Genomic DNA, 22,459 nt, shown 5'->3' on the forward strand with positions numbered 1-22,459 from the left:
TCTAACACATGTGAACTGTGGTACACACACACACACACACACACACACACACACACACACACACACACACACACACCTGAATAAAATATCTTTTTAAAAGACTGCACAAAAATGAATAGATATAGTAAAGAATATAAGGAAACTGATTTTGAAAAAAATTTCAAGTTTTTGCTTACTTAATGGCTTATTACAATTCTTATGGACTTGCTTCTAGCTTCTAAATAACAGAGAAATATAGGATGGCAAGTAAGAACATTTGGAAGTCTGATTTAGAGTCTTCTAGACCATGCTAAAGTAATTCACTTTTTTTTTTCCTACTTTTGATAGTCACAACACATTTGCTTAAATGTCAGCCTTCTAGCTCTATTACTTTTCCCCAGACTTATAATCTTTATTTTTCAATTGCAAGAGAATACATGTCTTCTTTTCTCCATATATGGAGATATTAGATCCCGATTACCCCGGCCCCCCATGATAAAGCACAGAGCATTGGGGACAGTAGAGCGTCGCCTCCCACTGTCCATTTTCCTAATCTCACCTGGGATTTATGCACTGACCATTGTTTGTCCGGCGCCTTTTCAGATTGCTTCCTCTGATTCTGCTAATAGTTCTATTTTAAAAATGCATCTGTTATGATAAAGCGCGTGGGGAACCTTGGTGGATTCCATGGCAGGCGAGGTTGACCGAGGCAGGGGATAAACATGCCAGGCAGATGGAACTTAGAAGTTTTATTAGAAAGGGAAAGGGCTGGGGGGGGGGAAGAAAAGAGGGAGGGTGGGGAGAAGAACAGAAGAGGGAGACAGGAAAAGTCCTGTATGCCCTCAGGGGAACTGCTGGAAAGAGACAGTGGGAAGAGAGCCAGAAAAGAGAGCATAAGTGGGCAGGGGTTTTTAAAGGGGTCCTTTGCACCTGCATGCAGACTACTTAGCGATGAACCCTGGGCTGACGTACTGCCCGAGTACATTCTGCCATGTGAAAAGGGCAGGCCCACATAATGCCCGAATCCTTACAAACTGCACTTTGGAAAGAAAAGACCACATACTCTCATTCCACTTTAGTGAGAAAGAGTCCACAGACTGGAGTAGAGAGCAAAGGCTGGTGAATTCAAATGATATGATCAGGTAGAACCCTTTGTTAGACCCCCGGAAAACTCAGATATCCGGGGTCCCAGGCCACAACCGCGGTCACCCCAATCACCAGGCGGATTCGAGAGCTTGCTGCAAACTGCACGAGGCTTTATTGTAATTTAACGAGCTAACCCCATGTTAGCTCGGGTCTTTCACCCACCCGCCATAGTGGATGGCCAGCAAAGACCCTGAGAAGCCACAGGACCGAGATCTTATAGGGTAGCGTAATGGGCGTGTCTAGGGGTACGCAGAGGCTCATGATTGGTGTGCCTCCAGGCTTGGAGGGCTTACCCTGTGTTAATTGGCCAACTGGTTGTTATGGCCCATAGGCCCTCCCAGGGTGGTTGCTATGCTCTCTACGTCATTGCTGTGCGCTTGGTTGTCTCGCTTGTCTGTAAAGCACAGCCAGGGTCGTAAAGCATAGCGCCACCAGCTAACTTCTGATTGGTTCCTTGTCACGAGGCAGGCATCTGACTTCCTAGTGTCCAGGACAAGGTCATACAAGCACGTGTTTGGCCGCTATGACTGCCGAAAGGGAAGCTGGTCCCTTCACCTTGATCTGACACGGTTAGTGTTCCTGTGAAAAGAAACTCCAGGGCTCGGAAGAGGTGAGCCAGCACCATGTAACATCAACATGGTGGCCTACAAGGAAGGAGGAGAAGCTTCCCCAGAAACCAGCCTAAGCGGATGGCTCCCTAAGGTCTTTACCTCACCTACTTATGGAATTTCATTCAGTCTTTTCTTGTCTGGCCAGCTCAGAGCATTGAAACTTCTCTTCTGGCTCTAATCCCATTTCTGTCATGACTTCAAAACCCAGTCTGGATTTGTTGGTACAAACTTCCCATGTCTCACAAAATAAATCTGTAGGATTTGAGAATCTGGGCAAAACTGACCCACAATCCCTAACTGCAGCAGAGCAAGCACACTGCACTCCCCAGCTATATCACCCTAGTTCCTCCATGTTCCCAGGGAACTGGAGCTCTGGTTAGGAGTCTGTTAATTGTACTGAAGCCACAAGAACGCAGTCTCTTTAGATAAATTAAATTTAGTAGAGCTAAATTAGAGACAAACGAAAATAAAGGATAATTCATGAGGCAGAATTTTAATAAACAATGTTAATTCATCTATAGAAAGGTGGAAATGAGGCATAGAAAACAACTTAATTGGCTACAGCTTGAACAGCCAGCCGACTGATTACAGCTTAGCTGGTTAATTGGCTAATATTAGATAATTGGCTGCAGGGTGCCCTGCAACCAACCCAAGCACAGTTAGTGTGGATTAACGGTTTGTTCTGTTTGTTCAGCTCTGGACCCTCTCTAGACTGATGGCTTCTCACAGTTTTATTTAAGATTACCATGGGAGAACTAATCAGGGTTAAGTGACATAGAACCTAGGACTTGGAGCTATGTTAGGAATAGTGAAACAAAAAATGCTCTTTTATGAGTGCTGACCCTGAATTAAAACCAAGTGAGGACAGCACCCAGCATTTCCAGGGGTTGACCAGAAGTCTGTGCGTGGTGATAGTGGTGGTGGTAGTCAGGGGAAGCTGGGGTCAAATTGAGAAAATGGCCAAGGGTATCGAGGAAGAGGATATGGTAAGGGACAGAGTGGGAGACCCAGGCATAAACTTGGCTCTGTCAGGCCAGGTACAAGAGTCCACATTTTATCCTGAGTCATGGGAAAGTTGAGCTTTCCCAGTGAGGGTCGTCTTGGTGGCTGATGAAGAATGGCTTTGAAGAGGGCAAGAAGGAAAGTGGAAGAATGAATTTTGGCAGCTATTGTAGTGGTCTAGAGGGAGCTGATTCTGGCTCAAGCCAGGGCAATAGGAGCTGGGAAAAGGTGCACAAGTGGAATATTTAATATATATCCAGGCTGGGAGACCAGTTTCCAGACCCTTCATGGATACCAAAATCCACAGGTGCTCAAAACCTTTGTATAAAGTTTATAGTATTTATACAAGATCAAGATACCTGGTAAAACCTCCTATTTACTTGACATTATCTTTGCATTTTGTATACAGTACCCAATATAATGTAAACACCATGCCAGTAGCTATTTTGGATTGCTTAGAGAATGATGGCAGAAAAAAGATTCACCCATGTTCTATATAAATAAAAATGTTTGATTGAATCTATAGCTACAAGAGTGGTGGATGAGGAGGGTTGACATTTTGTATTGGTACTGATGAAACTTTGGGGAGACTGGATGCTCTTTTGAGGGAAGGAAAGCAATGTACCATAGAGAACAGTCTGATTTCAGCATCTGGATGAAGGATGATGATTTAGAGAGTGAGAGACCAAGTTAATGGAGCATATGAAAGGCAATGTTTATTTTAATAAGATAATAATTAGTATATTATTTGGTAGAGATATTGATGTGTGATGGAATTTTCAAATACTCCTGGACATTAATTTACATTAGATGTTCTTCTCCTGATACAGAGGCCGTTTAACATAGACTCTATCTCCCTGTGATTCAATTTTGCTTTCTTGATGGCTTAACTCTTTTTGTCTCGGGTCTAGTTATTGTTTCTACATTAGCCTAGCAACTCATAGCAGTGTTGTTTAAATAACATGAAACAGCTACTTCCAACATTACAGATATATTCTAATATTTTCACTTCTCACTAACTTCTGCCCCTCTGAAGAGGGAGCAGAACTGAGCATAGATGACATCGGACTATGAGGCCAGTTCATTGGGCAACTGGAGAAAAGGACTGAACTGCTTCTGCTGTTTTATTGGAAGGATCTCAAGGAAGGGGCCAGGAGTTTGAATGTTTACTTCAATACCTGAGTGGGGAGGTTTGCCTGTCAGCTCTGAAAAGGGAAGCCTTCTCCGTGCTGCACTCTCTGGAGCACGTGATGGCATTGAAAGACAGGTGTGTGTTCAGTATTCAAGGATGCGTCACTGGCCATACTCTTTTGATCTTCAGTTCCTGATGAGCTCTGAATTAAGTTTATAATATATATTAACGGTAGTGGGGAAGGAGACTTTTTGGCTGAGGGCTAACATGCTGTCCTTTGTGTTGCCAAGGGAGGCAGCACAATCCATGCTCTGGATGGTTTCGGTAGACCTCTGTGGTACCTCAGAGATGACAGTTTGTCAGTGTGTGCACTCTTGTGCCTGGTTGTTTATCAGAATGTCTGATGGACAAATAACTAAACATGGAGGGGCCTGGGAAAGCATGGGAGAAGGGCAGAGTGCCCAATCTCAGCGTGAATTCCCAGCCTTAGTGAGTCACTGAAGTAACGTCAGTGTTGTCTCATGGAGGTTTCCACCCATGGTGAAGTATTTATTAAATTCTTGCCAAATATTCAAAATTATATGCTATATTATTATTGTTTATATTTAAGTAAAAAGTCAAAGACACTCTATTTCTTTTCTGGTTTAATTTTCATGAAAACAGAATTAAAATGCAATCAAATGAGACCTAGCACACCAGATTTCTGAGGTGCCATGTGATGTTTGTATAGATGGTGCTTTTTTAATTCTTTTTACCTGCTTTGGAAGAAGTTATCATTTCTTATGCTTTAAACCTGCTGTCCAGTTTCAGTCTCCTTTGCCTGTGGTAATTCTGTCCCCAGGGCCTGATTCCTTTGCAGCTTTCAATCATCTTTTGACATTTTTGCTCTCAGCAAAGATGTTGACTGCTTACTGACACCCAAAAGTCAGAGGTAAAGACTAAAGTCCCCCTTTTCTAGTCAGCTGACAAAGAATAACCAAGTGTCCAAACACTGACTTCTCTCTGGAGACAAAGCAGACAACCATGACCACAGGGCTAATGGCTGGTCACATGAGATCATCTGGTAGTGTAAGCTACAGAGTTTGAAGGGGATTGACATTTTTGTTAAATTAAAAAAATGTATTTGAGACTTGGGAATCAGCGATTCATATCTTGAATAAGGGACCAGGTAGGCCTCTCTTTCATCAAGGTCATTAATAGAGTATTAATACGGGGTTCTTAGGAGGAGGACTAGAAGGAGAAGCTATACAAAAAGGCAGAAAAAATGCTCCGCCCCCCATTACAGCTATGATTGCAGCTTTGTACTTATATAAAGTCACCTGTGTATCCAGAGAGGCCATCTTTAAGGATCAACAGCTGTGAGAGTCAACAACTTTAGGAATCACTGAATTTAGAAGTCTTCAACCTGGGTGTGTGGCAGAGCCTCCCACACCATGTAAAACATCTTCAGATACACAGATTCTATTCCTAAGACACCCATGGCTGGGAAGCCCTTTTTTGTACAATATTCTTACTTTGCCGAGGAAGAGAGTGGCATTCAGGGGTTAACACCCCCATCCACTCCCCACCCCACCCCTGCTTTATCAATTCCTCCTCAGCTTAATCTTTACTGGCTGTATGCCCAGGCATGGGGGGATCATCCTTTTTGAGAGGCGTCCAGGAATAGTTTTATTTTAGTTTTTATGATAGGAAAGGAAGGAAATACACAATCAAATTAAGACAAAATTCTGCTTATACAGTTGTGAGTATAGTTGAATAGAGAAGTTTATAGCTATAATTTTGTGATAGATAAAGCTACTCTCTCTCTCTCTCTCTCTCTCTCTCTCTCTCTCTCAAACTTCCCTCCCCACTCTTTCTTTCACAGGGTCTCAGACAAGTCTTGAAGTCACCATGTAGCTGAGAATAGTCTTGAACCCTTTTTCTGAACCCACTGCCTTCAGCTTCCAAGCATTCAGATTACCAGAGGAGTACCATGCTCAGTTTATGAAGTGTTGGGGATAAAACACAGGGCTTTGTGCATGCTAGACTAGTTCTCTACCACTAAGTTAAATGGTAAATCACCAGCTCCTTACACCCTACCCCCACCCCACCAAGCAACAACTATGCACTTTCTTTTTTTGTTTTTCGAGATAGGGTTTCTTTGCGTAGCTCTGGCTGTCCTGGAACTTACCCTGTAGACCAGACTGGCCTCAAACTCAGAGGTCTGCCTGTCTCTACTTCCCTGAGTGCTAGGACTAAAGGGCCACCAGGGCCTAGCTAACTGTGCACTTTCTACATTCTCTACATACATTTTGTTTGTAAGTTTTGAGTTTTCCACATCATGGCTGATAGAGTAATAGGTGCAGAAAAATAAATTATGTTACAACTTGAGTGTAAGTAATCAGGTTTACATTTTTATATGATGAAATAGAGAAATAGTGTCCTCTGTAGCACAATAGGAAAAATTATTACAATTACAATGAAATGGAAAGTTCTTGATAGTCAAGTTAGTGCTGGGCCTAGAGCGTTATCACTCACATAAGACTTAGAGTCCGAGGCTCTGATAATAAGTTTGGGTTTAAGTCAATCAACCCAGCAGCATGCTATTCTTGTCCTTCTGGAAATGATTGACACTACTGTTTACACGCATGCTCTAAAGTGTGTTTTCCTCTCTCTTACCAAACAGAACTTCCTTTTTGATAATGAGTCAGCATGTTTGTAGCCCAGGGAACTGCTTCCCTGGTGATGGAGACAGGGAGCCTAGCTGCCAGGGTAAATATCCACATTCTGATGTGGCTGCTCAGAAGTATTGGAGGAGAAGAATCTCAGAAAAGAAATTGCTTCCCGATCTCTCAAGTAGCCAGCATTGTTAGACAGCAGGGCCAGTGCTCCAGGTTGCTCATCAACTTGAGTAACTATGGTCCATATCACTGTAGGTTTGTGTAGGAATGACAGTCATTCTTCTACGAAACATTCCAGATCTCTTTGGGCCTCCACCCAATCTTAGATTTCCACTGATCTGAAGTTTTGCCTCAGGGCCATTTTAGCTTTTTCTTTTCTTCACTGGGAGCAGAGAATGCTCCTCAAGTTTGATGCAGGACAGCTTAAGGACATTTCTCTTAGTCTTAATTCTTCTGATGCTGTTATTGCAAGTCACTATAACAAACACATCCTTTTAATTTCCATGGGAACTCAGCCACAGCCTCACAACTGTGGCTTGCAAGGAGGATCCAAGGTTCATATGTCTGCTGCCACAACTGTTTTGTTCTGTTCTCCAGGGAGCAGGGGCACTCTGACCCTTGATTGTGTGTATGTTTTTTTTTTTTTTTTTTTTTTTTTTTTTTTTTGTCATCACAAGAATACTAAGCTCTGTTGGTTAGCTAGAATTTATGCTTAGAGAAAAGTCTATGGAGGTTTCCCAGCCTTCCTGAACTTTCATTTACTGCTGAGGGAGCTTTATGCTTATCCTTATTTGGTCTGTTACATAATGATTCTTTGAGTTTGTTATCATCTGTTAAAATTTCAATATGACCACATAGACTACCGAACCTCCTTCCTTCTTTATTTTCCAGGCATCGAATTCCTTTCCTAACTACCAGTCCTACTTTCATATATATTTCTAAGTGTATGTTATATACTTACAAGCATATGAATATATACATATCTATACATATACAAATATGTTATATAGATGGCTCCATGTTGTATATACTATTCTATTCTGAATTACATTAGATCTTGGAGGCATAACACAGTCTTAGCCTACCACCAGGGCATTTATTTTGTTTCCATTATTTGGCTATTACAAGCAAAGATGCATTTTACCTATAAGAATTTATGGGATAAATACTGGAGTCAGTTTTAATTTCAAACAAATTCCAGTGATTATTGTCAAATTGCCTTCCAGGAAATTATGCTAATTTATATTCCTATTAGCAATTTCAGAATGTGAGTTTTTAATATAAATGTTTGTTAATCAATTGCTTATTTAACCTTGGGGGTAGAGAGATGGATCAGCTCTGTAATTCAGACCCTAGCCAGGCTGCTCCCACCTACCTAACTCTACATCCAGAGGGTCAGACCTTTCCTTTAGCTGCAAAACACAAACCGGAGAAGGAAAACTGGAAGAGAGGAGAGGCTGTATACTCTCAAAGCCCACTCCCAGTGATGTACTTCCTCCAGAAAGGGCACACCTCCTACTTCTCCCCAAATAGCACCACCAACTGGGGACCAAGTATTCACACACCTGAGCCTATGGGGGGCATCTTCATTTAAACAACCCCAGGAACTTCCATTGAAGGCTCAAAAAGAGCATAAACAGGATACAACTTTGCTTTGGACATTATGCACGTGAGAGTATGGAAAGTTCTATAAAATGCTACTAGTATATTTTTCTTTGGCCCTTTGCTGGGCATCTGGCTGTTTATCTGTAAATGTTCACAGGCAGGATGACATCAGGTTCTAGTTATGAAATGTCCAATGTGTTCAACAGCTAAAGTAGACTGAGAGAATTTCCATTGTTTCCAGGAAATTTGCTGATTGGTGTCACTGGAAGTTCATGGGCACCAGCCTCTGTGCTGTTCAGTGACCTAGCTATCCCTGGCAGCTCCCTCGGTCATTCTCACCCCACCGGAGTTCACTTCTGTTGGCATTTTTGCATTTCTACTCCTTTGTTTGTAATGGGGGAGTTTTGGTTTTCTAGTTCAGGACTGTGAGTGAGTTTGAGGGTGCGTGTCTCCTGAATGTAAATACAGTCTTGCTGGTGTGTGTTTATCTGAATCAGGGTTTTACTCTGTGGCTCAGGCTGACCTCAAACTCACCCTCCTGCCTCAGCTCCTGAGGGCTAGGGTTACAGCTGTGAGCCACCGTTATCTTTCCTTTCCCCTAGATGAACCAGAGAGGGCACCACAAAGCTGGTCTCTCCATCTTTCATCACCTCCCACATCTGTAGGAACCCTGCTCCTTTTATATATCCTTTCTGTTTGTGTTGCCGTCTCCTCTCAACTCAATAAGCAGACGTGTTCAACATACTATATCTAAGGTGAATGTGTAGAAACTGCCTTCAGTGTACCTTGTTGCCTCCCAGAGACAGTCAACACTTGTCTCTCATTTACCCCCACACTTTAGTGACTGGGTTCTCAATCCACTACTTAATTGATGTTATTCTGGCCAAGTCTTTATTTCAGTCTTCACTGTCCTTGAAGTTGGGACCATTTTGCAGTGTTCACCATTCTTGCTTCTCAGGTGCTTCCTTCCTTCCTGGAATTTTATTCTGCTTGCTCCTTTAATGCTCCAGAATCTTTCTCCCTTGCCCATGCTCCAAGGCCAACTTTCTTGTTTCTCATACTAAGTGAGCTTGTTACACCCACACATTAGCTTTCTAGAGTTGCCTAACTATAGTTTTTATAGTGTTTATAGTTAGCAAGACTGAGATTTTACTTTTGACCCAGTTTTAGAAGTTTTGTCTTAGAAGTTTTGTTACCTGGATAAGATACTTGACAAGGATACCATTAACTTTCTCATCTCTAAAATGGACAGAATAATCCCTACCTTACAGAGCTATAGTTAGGAGTAAATAATTAAATTTATTTTAGAAAATATGTTATTTACTGAGTCAACAAACAAATGGGAGTCCATTATACTCTGAGTTTTATATATCTATATATCTATATCTATACATATCAGCTTTTGTTCTAGTTATCACATACAGTAAGAAATACATTTTATAATATCACCTAGGAAACATAAAATTATTTTCTTTGACAAATTCTTGTTTTCCTTCCATTTGATATGATATACATTGTTCCTTTTTCCTTATTGTCAGAAGTTATACCTGTTAGAAGCCACCAATGAACTAATGTGCTAATCTATAGTTTTGAAAACATTCTCGTGACTCTGGGGACAGAGAGTATGGTGGTTTGAACATGAAATGTCCCCCATAGGTTCAGGCATTTGAACTTGCTCTCCAGTTGGTGGCGCTGTTTTGGGAGGTGGTGCTGCCTTGCTGGGGGAAGATACCACTGTGGGGGCGCTCTGAGAGATCACAGCCTCCCCCCACTTCCACATTCGCTCTTATTCATGTTTATGATTGAGAATTATCTCCCAATACCTGCCACCTTCAAGCATTTATCTAATTATTCTTTATCAATAAAAACTTGGGAGTCAGACGTCAAGGTAAGAACCTGAATGATAAGTTAGTATCATTATAAGTATGTGTAAGAATGTAGTATAAGAAGTAGTATAAGAATGGCAGAGAAGGGACCAGTGACTGCCCCCTCTACTTCCTTGATCCAAAAAATAAAATGGAGACTCTCTCTAATTCCTGTTCTGCTACTTCCTGTGTCTATGTGTCCTCAGTCCTCCAAAACCTCTATGGCTAATTTTGGTCAGTTAGTGGCTAGCTTTGCCCTCTGATTCAAAGCAAACTTTACTGGCAGTCTCAGGAGCATCAGAATGTGATCAAACTATCTCACAACACCATCTGTTGCTATCCCTGCCCCCCATCCCAGAATGAATTCTTTTAAAAATATTTTTTTAATTTTTAAAATTAAAATATAATAACTTAATTTTCTCCCTTCCTTTCTAATCCCTCCAATTTTCCATACACTATACTTGCTCTTTCTCAAGTTCATGGCCTCTATTTATTGTTTGTTTGCTTTTTGTTTTTCAAGACAGGGTTTCTCTGTGAAACAGTCCTGGCTGTCTTGGAACCCACTCTGTAGACCAGGCTGACCTTGAACTCACAGAGTTCGAACTCACCTGCCTCTGCCTCCTGAGTGCTGGAATTAACGGTATGCACCGTCACTGCTTGGCTTCAAGGCCTCTATTTCTTTGTTGTTACACATACATAAACATATATATTATTATTAATTAATGAATACAATCTGCTCAGTCTGTGTAATATTATTTGTATGTATATGATTTCAGGGATGGCCACTTGATATTAGATATGTAATGGACTTTTATCCTCTGGAACAGCAAGCTTAAATAAACTCTCCCTTTCGTAGTTGGTTATGGCCTTTTATCACAGTAACAGAAAAGTAACTACTACAGAGTGTCTTACAAAGAGAGGATACTTCTGTGGTGGTGATGTCTAAGTTTATATCAGAATTTGGCCATCTAAATTGAGAGGATTTCTATAGTGGGAAATTACCAATACGGAGTCAGGTAGAAATATAAGGGTATTTAATAGGGAAAAGCCTTACTTACAGAGCAACCTGGCCAGCCGGTGTGGCAGCGGTCTGTACGCAAGCCCAAAAGTAAAACCGCAAGCCCAAAAGTAAAACCGAAAGAGAAAACGCAGTCACACTATGTCACCCTGACCACACCCTCGCAAGCGTGGTCAGGCACATCTGTAGCCAGCCCCTAAGTAGGCATGGCTACAGCTTCCCCTACAATTCCCCTTTTAGTCTAAAAGAGGATTAAAACTTAACAGTGTAAAGTATCCAAAATTAACAATCATAAAGGTAAAATATAAGAAGATACAACAATCTGCTTATGTCTCATCCTAACTATCTATGTTAACTAAACCCTAAAATCTTCTGAGAGAGGTATCCAAGCCTGAACACCTTCCAATCCCAACCATAAACAATAGGAAGCTATCCCTAACTAGGTATATACACTATCCTAAGTGACAACAATGGGGTAGCTTTCTGTAGCCATGCCTACTTAGGGGCTGGCTACAGATTTCTACTAGAACAGTGAGCTGGTCAGACATGAACATGTGGCTGGATTACAGGGATACTTAGTAGTAACAGAAGGTAGCTATGATGTTGACCATGGAGGAAAGAAAAGTCAGGGCATGCTTCATCACCTTAGATGCTCCACCAGACAGCTTTAGAGGCATCCCCAGTTCATGACACACTGAGTCTTCAGAAGTCTTTCTCCTGTGAGTCCTGACTCAGAGTCTGCCATTTCCATTTAATTTGCTTTTCATCTTCTTCCCTTTTTTCTGATTCTTCCCTCCTACAAATTGCTAAGTTGTCATTGTTCTTCCTAAATCTCTCTAGAATATGTCTATCCTTAATTCATGGACTCAAAGTGGTATCTTTTCTAATCTACTTTTTCTACTATAGCCATATTAATTATTATAAAATATGAATTCAACCCTGGCACCCTTTTAAATTAAAAGCACACAGTGTTCCCTGATGGTTTTATTTTCAGAAACTTGATAATTTCTTGCTTTATACTTGTCCATCTGCAAATAATGTCCTTTCTGTATAGAATTCCCTTTGTCCCATCCTCTTCCACTTCATCTGACATCCTTGGTACACAGTGTAACTCCTCCCAAGGCCTCCCTCACCCACTGATGCAAGCTTGTTACTTCCAGAAGTCTTCTGGGCGCTCTAAACTTCCTCTCATAGCACCCACTGTGCTGTATTGCATTGACCTATACACAAATATGTCTGCTGTGTGTATAGAGCTCAGTCTCCCATGCTTGTTGCTACATCTCCAGCATCTGTACAATGATGACATCAAGCTTAAGTCCACTCCACATTTCTAAACTAATTGCAAAGAAGTAACTGGGTTTTATAAATTATTGTTGATGATTATGAACTGTTGATTCATACCAACAGCTGGTATTGCTTGAACAGCTTAGCTCTTATCCTACTCCCTCTTTCTTCTAAAGCACAGGTTCCCAACCTGGAGTTTGCAACCTCTTTGGGGTTTCCATATCAGGTATTTACATTATGATTTATAACAGTAGCAAAATTACAGTTATGAAGTAGCAACAAAATAATTTTATGGTTATGGGGGTGGTGGTCACCACACATGAGGAATTGTATTAAAGGGTCACAGCACTGGGAAGGTTGAGAAACCATAAAGGCAGGGATTATTATCTTCATTTTGCAAATAAAAAAATGGAAGTTCCTGAGAATTTCTGATAACTCACTGAGGTTACCCAACTCTCAGGTGATGAAGTTCAGGCAGCCTAGGCTGCCTAAGTGAAGAACCCATATTCTTAATCCCTATGCCAGATGTAAGCTTGCTTGAGACCTTTATTCTAATAGAGCCCTCAGTGAAGATGTGTATAACCAGGGTTGTTCTGAGGTGAGCTGCTATCCATGCACTTAAAAGGCCAACTTGTTCGTTGGGCTTGAAATGAAACACCAGGCTAGGTTGTATTCTTCAGTTTGTCCTAGTGAACCTCAGAAAGCAGTCTCTAGAAGGCTCAGCTCCAGGAGCAGGTTCCTGTGTGTCAGAAAGAACAACTGACTGTGTCTGTGGGAGGAAGGAAACTGGAGACTGGGAGCTCATGGGTGGGTCACTCTCTGCTTAAAGGCATTTTGCATTCTCTTTGTAATTACTAGTCTATCAGGAGAGTGACCTTGTTTTTAACCACCCTGAATTGTGATCCCTGGATTTACATTGACATTATACTTGGTGGAAATTCTGGTGGACTGTTGTTATAGTCCAGTGGTTTGACGTGACATCAAGGGTTTTGATTATTCGATTGTGCCACTTTAGCCTATGCCTGTCAGCTTTGTGATGAGTTGAATAGTTAAGTAGAGTGGCTTTCATTTGTAAAATTCCAGACACTTGCCAGATTTCATTCTCTTATTCTTTACTACATCCGTCTTCAGCAAGAGGGTGGCAATTGTTGTTTCTTTCATAATGAAAAGGGCAACAGAGGCCAGGGAGGTTAATTAGGTTACCTCAGTGTAACATCCGGGTTATAGTCGGTCACCACAATGTAGTTAAGCTTTGAGTCAAATTGTTTCATCCCACTAGGGAAGAAATGCAGATTTTATATTTAAGGATCCATAATGCTTTCATGAATATTCATTTATCTCTTCAACAACTATTATGGAGACCTACTATATATCAAACAGTAAAGTAGTGGGAAATAAGACAAACACATTGTCAAGGAACTGACATGACTGTAGAGGTGGAACAGATGAACTTATGGAAATATATATGTGTTCCATATAGTTGCACCAATAATGTTCTGTAGATAAAATATCAATAGAGAATCAGGATAGAAGGATGCTTGCGATAGATGAAGAAAAAATCATCAAAGGTTTCTACAAGATGGTATCATCTGTGATAGTTACAGAAGGACAAAAAGCCAGCTTGGTAAGAGTACTCTAGACAGAAGAAACAGCAGTGACAAATGCTCCTAGCATGAAATTGGCACAGACAGGAAGGAGAATGCTGTCATGTGGGCCATAGTTAAGATGGATATCTTAGTGCATGCTATGGTTTCAGTTAAGGATGTCCTCAAAGACCCCCATGTTGAAGTCTTGGTCCCCAGCTGGTGCTGTTATTGAGAAATGACTGGATCATGAATGCACTAACTTCATCAATCAATTAATCCATTGATGATTCATCAGTAAACAGGCTATTAGGAAGTGAGCTAGCCCTCCCTCAAAAGTCTCCAGGGGCAGGCATGTCTTTAACAGGGATAGACTGCCCCCGTCCTTCTATTTTCTAGCTACCTTGAGGTGAGCCTCTGTCCTCTACTGTGGTGTTTTTGCCTCACCACATGACTAAAACCCAGCCTACCATAGATTGAAAGTTTTTGAAATTATGAGCCCAAATAATGCTTCCTTTAACTTGCTTATCTGAGGTATTTTGTCACAGTGATGGAGAAGTGATAGACTATTTTAAGCAGGAGTGATGAGAACCTCTTGGTTGTTTTATATGAGCTCTTGGTTTGCCCTGCAGACGTGGACTGAGGGAGATAGGATGGTTCAAGGAGAAGAGGCAGAGGTTACTGCATTGGTTTAGAAGAGTTAACTTTTGAGTATTGGCCTATGTCACATGCTGCAAGAGCTTCTCATACACATGTCTTATTGTCAGAGTCCTATGATGGAATAATTACTGCCTTCACTTTTCAAATATTGAAACTAGAAGGCTCAGTGTAAATCTCTACCTCACCCAAGGCTACTCAATCTGAGTGACAGAGGGTTTGATTTTTATTAATTAATTAAATTTACTGTTAATTTCATTTTAATTAATGTAAGGTTGAACTGTCTTTTGAGTTGTGGTGTATCTTCAGAGTCTAGCAGGTGTTACCCATGGATGTCCCCATAGACTCTCAAACTGTTACTCCCCATGGTGGTTTAGATGAGAATGTCCATCATAGGCTCTTGAATTTGAATACTTGGTCCCTAATTTGTAGCACTGTCTGGGAAGGTTTAGGAGGCATGACCTTGCAGGATCTGAGAGCTTAAAGCCTCACCCAGCTTCCAGTTTACTCTCTCTGCTTTGGGCTTGTGGTTGAAGTTGTGAGCTCTCAGAGTCCTACTCTGGATGCTGTGACTGTCACTTGATGTCATGCCTTCCCACCATGATGGAATCTTATCCCAAGGAAACAGGAAGCCAAAAATAAGCCATTTCTTCCATAAGTGACTTTTGGTCATGGTGTTTTGTCATACCAACAGAAAAGTAACTCACACACACCCCAAACCAACTCATCTCTTCTCTCTGTATCAACTAATCTGCCATGCTCTTCAGTCCCATTGATGGCACCACCCAGACTAGTAGTAATCTAGGCTAGAAAGTCTTGTGTTTTATCTCTTTCTTTATCTTCTACCTTCCCTTATTAACTGTCTCCATTTAAACTCAATTCTTTATTCTATTTCCATTTCTCTGCCCCATTTCCATTCCGTTGCTTTGGTGCAAGTAAATTAAACTATTCCAGTTACTTCCTGTTTGTTACCAATTCTATCCATCCTCACCTTCTGGAGTCTATATTTATTTCTCATTCTAAACCCAGATCGTGTTATTGCTGTCTTTCTCAGAAGACAACATGCCTTCCCTTTATTATGGAATCAGAAGTCCTACACTATTCTAAGAAGATTGCTTTTTTTTTTTTGTATCGGACTTACCTGTTTTACAAATAATTCTCTCCAAGTCTAGCTAGTCTTCTGAATAGGGTCCTAGGCTAGGAGCAAATAGCCCAGCACTTCCTGACTGAGCTATGTAGCAATCCAACATGAACTGGGTGATATGATGAGGTGCTTCCTTCAAGGACCAGTTAGGTGTCTCCATAACCTCTTTGTAGAGCTTGTTGCCCCAACAGCTCTGAGAAGCCACCCAACTGTGTACACTTGTTTTGTTTTGGGGTTGAACTGTTATCTAAGAAAGAACTAGAGTTCTAAGGCACAGAAAGTTCAAGTTGGCCATAACCTCTTGACATTTTGATGGCACTTCAGAATGAAAATGCAGTTTAATTTTTTATTAACTTTTAAAAATTAGCATGCAAAGTTATAGATTTCATGATGACATTGTCATGCATCCTTTGCTTTGGTTGCTCTCCTCCCTCACCTCCCTATCCTGCATATCTGTTTCAGCCTCCATCAGCCCCTTTTCACTTTCATGTCTCATGTTTTCTGTCACCCCTCCTTTCCCTTTCTTAGAACCTCTTATAATTGTATGACCTACACCTATTTCAGTTCCCCAAACTCCAAATGGCAGTCCAAATATCCAGAAATGGGCTCAACCTGGACTAAAGGAGGATTTCTGGTGGTTAGATAAAAGCCAGGATTCCTCAGAAACTCATGGAGCCAGTTCCCCTCTACAAAAAGGAATCACTTCCCTTATCACTGGCAAAAGGGACATATGGCTACCATGGTGCCTATTAACAGACCAAAGCACATGCTGGCTTCCAGGATCCCTCTTACACATTTCAAAGTGCATGCTGGCACCCTAGCCCTTCTCACTCTTCAACTTCTACAGTTCATGGGCTTCCCTGCCTCCAGCTCTCATTCTCCTTATAACCCTGATATTTTCACTATGCTCTCTTTCTCTCTCTGCACCCTACCACCTTTCCTCTCATGACCAGGGGTCCAGTCTGCTGGCCATGTTCAGTCTAACTTCTTTCTCTCTCTCTGCTCTGGACTCTGGCTGTTCTCTCTCTCTCTCTCTCTCTCTCTCTCTCTCTCTCTCTCTCTCTCTCTCTCTCTCCCTCTCCTCCCTCTCTCTCTCTCTCTCTCTCTCTCTCTCTCTCTCTCTCTCTCTCTCTCTCTCTCTCATTTCTACAATAAAAACCGTCCCCTTAACCATACCATGGAGTGGTCAGGTTGTCAGTTTATACTAGCCAATTTGTTTGATTAAGGTGATCTGGAACCTCAAAGTTCTTTTAATTTGGATTTTCTTTTTGGTTAAGGATGTGAATATCAGAAAACAAAACAAGCCGGGTGGTGGTGGCACACACCTTTAATCTCCAGAGGCAGAGGCAGGTGTATCTCTGTGAGTTCAAGGCCAGTTTGGTCTACAGAGCAAGATCCAGGACAGGCTCCAAAGCTACAAAGAGAAACCCTGTCTGTAAAACCAAAAACCAAAAAACAAAACAGAACAAAAAACAAAAACAAAAAACCCAAACCTAAATATTGACCATTTATGTTTCTTCTTTTTAGAGTTGCTTATTCAGTTCATTGGCTCATTTGTTGATTGGTTGTCTCTCTCTCTCTCTGTTAATTTTTGAAGTTCTTTATATTAGATATTTGCTCCTGTCTAAAGCTGGAAAAATTGTCACATTCCGTAGACTGTTCCCTTTGCTGATACTTTCCTTTGTTGCATAGAAGTGTTTTAGTGTCATGTGATTTCATTTATCCATATTTTTTTTTTCTTGTACCATTGGGTCTCAGTCAGAATCTTGCCTATTGTCTGTATCTTAAAGTGGGTTTTCTCCAGATTTTTCAGTGTTTGAGGTTTTAAATTAAGATTTTTGACCCATATTTCTATTTGATTTTTATAAGGGGTTAAGAGATATTGCTCTAAATTCATTCTTCTGAATGATATTTTGCCAGCACTATTTGCTGATAGGTCATATCTTTTTTCACCGTCAAAAACAAGTTGTCCATAGTTGTGTCCATTATTTCTGGGCCCACTATCATATTCCATTGGTATACCAAACTTTTTACTGTCATTAAAGGTCTGTGTTATAATTTGAAGTCAAGGGTTATAAGAGTAATGGCCATGCTTTTTCTGCTTCATATTCTTTGGCTGTACATGATCTTTTATGTCTTCATATGAATTTAAACACCCTTTTTTTCTAGTTCTGTGAAGAATTTCATTGTGACTTTGGTGAAGATTACATTGAATCCATATTACCTTGTGTGATGGAGGCATTTTCACCTTGCTCTTCCAATCCAGAAGTGTGTCTTCTTCAATCTCTTCTTGCAATGTCTTGACTTTTCATTGTAGAGCTCTTCTACCTCCTTGGTTGAGCTTATTCTTAGGTATTTTATTGTTTTTGATGCTGTTCTGGGTGGTATAATTTTTCTGATTAGTTTCTCAGCAACTTTATTATTGGCTTATATAAGAACTACTGATTTGTATGTAAATAATGTATCCTGCAATTGTGTTCATCAAATTTTAAAGTTTTCAGTTGATTTTATAGGGTCTTTTAAGTATAGTTGAATGTTGTCTGCTAACAGGGATAATTGTACTTCTTCCTATCCTAATTGTGTTTTACTCCTTCAATATCTTGCTTATACTACTAGTATTTTAAATAATACTGGAGTAGGCACCCTTATCTTGTTCTAGATGTTAGAGGAAGTGCTCTCAGTTTTCCCCCATTTAGTATAATGTTGGCTCTGGGTTTGTTGTATATGACTTGATTATGTTGAGTTATGTTCCATTTATTCCTATTTTGTTTAGACTTCTATTATGATAACATGTCAAACTTTATCAAATGTCTCTTTTTATTTATAGAGATGATCATGATTTATGTGTTTAGGTCAATTTAAATGATGCATTATTTATTGGTTTGTGTGTGTTGAACCAGTCTTGCATCCTTGTGATGAAATCAACTTGGCTGCCATGTATGGCCATCTTATTATAGTTTGGAGATTGTTTTATAAGCATTTTGTTGAGAATTTTTCATTCTTATTCATTGGGAAGTTGGTCTATAGTTTCCTTCCTTCCTTCCTTCCTTCCTTCCTTCCTTCCTTCCTTCCTTTCATCCTTCCTTCCATCCTTCCTTCCTTCTTTCCTTCCTTCTTTCTTTTTTTCTTTCTTTCTGCTGTGTTTTTTTTCTGGTTCTTATTTTTTTCTTAGTTTTCTACTGCTGTGAAGAAATACCATGACCAAGCAACCAAGTAGAGGAAAACTGGGAGAGGTGTATTTGGCTTATGTCTGTATCATGAGCTATTGTGGGATGCCAAGGCATAAGGCCAAACCAGACAAGTACCTGAAGGTAGGAGCTGATGCAGAGGTAATGGAGGGGTGCTGCTTACTGATTGCTCCTTATGGTTTGCTCAGCCTGCTTTTTTTTTTAAACAGAATTTAGGACCACCAACCCAGTGGTGTCTGCCCCCCAACACACACACACATATTGGGTCCTCTCTCATCAATCACTAATTAAGAAAATGCTCTACAGGCTTGCCTACACTTTGATCTTACAGAGGCATGTTTAAAATTGAGGTTTCCTCTTTGCAGATGACTTTAGCTTGTGTTAAGATGACAAAATTAGCCAGGACAGTATCATTGTAATACTGAATTCACAGAACAAGTTTAGTTTTTCATTTATATTTTGTGAAACAGTTTGAGAATTGTTGGTATTAGATCTTCTACCAGAGTTTGGGTCAGCAGTGAATTCATCTGGCCTTGGACATTTTCCTTCCTTGGGGAGATTTTTTAATGAATTTAATCTTTCAATCTCACTGCTTATTATGGAGCTGATGAAATTGTTTATGTTGTCTAAATTTAATTTGCTAGATCCTATACACTTAGAATCTACCAATTTCCTCTAGGTTTTCAGTTTTTGGGAATATAAGCATTGGAAGTTTCTTAGCAGTTTGGGTTATGGCTGGAGTCTGTTGTAATAACTCTTTAATTGGTAACTTAATTAATTTGGGTCTTCTCACCCTTTTGGTTAGTTTGGCTAGGTGTTTGTTGATCTTGTTAATCTTTTCTAGGAACTAACACTCTGTTGGTTAATCTTATGTATTGTTCTGAATATCATTAATTTCTGACCTAATCTCTTATTATTCTTTTCAGTCTACTGCAGTTGAGTTTGGCTTGTTCTTGTTCCTCTAGAACCTTGAGGCCCACCAGTAGGTTATTTCTTTGAGATCACTCTGATTTTTTAACATGAGTACTTTTGGCTTTGAACCTTCCTCCGCCTATGCCATCTGTCAGAGGTTCTGCTAAATTGTGCTCCAGTTCATTTGATTCTAGGAATTTTTAAATTTCCTCCCTGGTTTCTTCAATGACCCACTTGTTCATTCAAAAGTGGATTGTTCAGTTTCCAAGTATTTATGTAGGTTCTGAGTTTCTCTTGGTATTGATTTATGTGTTTATTATATTATGGTCTGATAGGATACAAAGAATGACTTCTTTATTTGCTAAACCGTGTTTTGCAGCCTATACTGTAATTGATTTTGAAGCAGGTTCCATGTGCTACTAAAAAGAATATGTATTCCCAGCTGTTAAATTAACAGTGTTATCTGTTAGATGTCTGTGAAGCCCATTGATCTGCAGTATTATTGAGCTCTAAAGTTTCTTTACTAATTCTTAGTTTGGAAGACTTATATAAATAGGAAGTTGACATCTCCCAGTGTCAGAACCATGTGGTGTTTTATACCTTTCAGTATTTGTTTCATAAAACTGGCAGTCCCAAGAGTCATTGAGTGCGTATTTACAGTGGCTATAACTTTTTGGTGAATTATATCATGTATAATGAGGTGGCCCTTTTTTTCTCTTTTAGTTTGAAGTCTACTTTATCAGGCAGGAGAACCAGGACACCAGTATGTTCCATTCACTGGGTAGATCAACTACCAACTTTTGACTCTTGGTTTTTTTGTTTGTTTGTTTGTTTGTTTGGTGTCTTTGGTAGAAATGTGAGATTTTTGGAGATAGCAGATAATTGAGTTTTATTTCAAATTTTCTTTTTCATTTCTTTGGGAGTGTCTGTGTGTGTGATTTGGGAAGCATGTGGAGATCAGAATACAACTTGCAGTATTAGTTCTTTCCATCTACAATATGGATTCTGTGAATTGAACTCAGGTAGTCAGGATTGGCAACAAGCACTTTTTTTGCACTGAAATGTCTTCACTGGCCCTAGATCGTGTTTTATAAACTAGTCAGTTATTCTGCATATTTGAATTGGTAAATTAACACCATTTGCATTTAGCATTGATTACTACTGAGATGGGTACACTGTTTTCTGGTTTGTTGGTTGTTGCTCTGGTTGACTGACCTGAGGCTGACTCTCCTTTTCATCCTTGCTTAGTATTAATGATCTATTCCTTTGTTGGGTATAACTGGCTCCATTTGGCTCTCCCTCCAATTATTTGTCTTATGAAATATAATCTTTTCTAATTTCTTATGAGTGAAACTATCTAACAGAAGCTCTGATGTCATCCTCATGGCTCTTCTTTGTATGTGAGTCTTGTTTCTTGGCTTTGTACTGTTGACACCTTGACTGTGATGTATAATGGAAGGAATCTTCTCAGAGCATGCTTGCCTGGAGCTCTACATGCCTCTTGTATTTGGATGTTCCCTTTCTTCTCCAGGGCTGGGAAATTCTTGGTTATAATTTTATTGACTAACTTCTCTATGCCTTTATCCTTTATCTCTGTTCCTCCTTCTACCCCAGGGATTATTTTTAAAAAATTTTAACTTAATTTGTATGTATGAGTGCCTCACCTGTATATATGTTGCATACCATGTGTATGCCTGGTGCCCTCAAAGTCCAGAATGGAGTGTCCCCTGGACCTGGAGTTGTGAGACACCATGAGGTTGCTGGGAATCAAACTCAGGTCCTCTCAAAGGGCAGCCAGCATTTTTAACTGCTGAGCCAGCTCTCCAGGCCCTACCTCATGGATTCCTAACTTTGGTCTCTTGAACATCTCAGAGTTCTTGTGAGGGTTGGTCATTAAATGTTTTCTTTATCTATAAGTGTTGTCTGACCTTGCCCTCCATCTTTTATATTTGTATTTGTTCTTTTACTAGGTCTTTTTGTTGTTGTTGTTTTGTTTTTTGACTTTTGAGACAGGGTTTCTCCATGTAGCTTTGGAGCCTGTCCTGGCACTCACTCTGTAGACCAGACTGGCCTCAAACTCATACAGATCTGCCTATCTCTGCTGGGATTAAAGGTGTGTGCGCTGCCACTGCCACCACCACCACCCACTACTAGATCTTTTTTGTTGATGATGTTTTCTGCTTATGGATTTTTTTTAAATTCTAGAATTTCTGTTCTGTTCTTTTTCAGCATTTCAACTTCCTTCTGTCTTCTTTTCCTTCATGCTTCATGTCTTAAAATCTTTTCTTCAAGTTACTGATCATTTCATTGACCTTGGTTTCTTTCTTGTGCAGGTTCTGAATTGATTTTGCAACTTTCTTAGACAGGTTCTGGACTGATTTTCTTCCTTCCTTCATTGCTCATTTGATGTACAGACATTGATCCTTTAAAAAGGAGGATCTGAGATATCTTTCTGGTTTCCAGTTACCTTTTATTGCTGTTTGCTGAGATGTCCTCAGCTTGTGGGTATTGTAGTGGAGTGTTGTCTGATGTTTTCGTGTTCCTTTGTTGTATTTTACATATCTGTTGGGATGAGTGTGTCCTCCAGCTATTAGTTTTTTTCTCTCTCCCCCTTCTTTTTCTGTTTTATTTTATGTGCGTCTTCCTGGTAAGCTGCCTTTGCTTGGATAATGT

The sequence above is a fragment of the Cricetulus griseus genome, chromosome 2, assembly GCF_003668045.3.
Source record: "Cricetulus griseus strain 17A/GY chromosome 2, alternate assembly CriGri-PICRH-1.0, whole genome shotgun sequence".
Taxonomy (NCBI): Eukaryota; Metazoa; Chordata; class Mammalia; order Rodentia; family Cricetidae; genus Cricetulus; species Cricetulus griseus.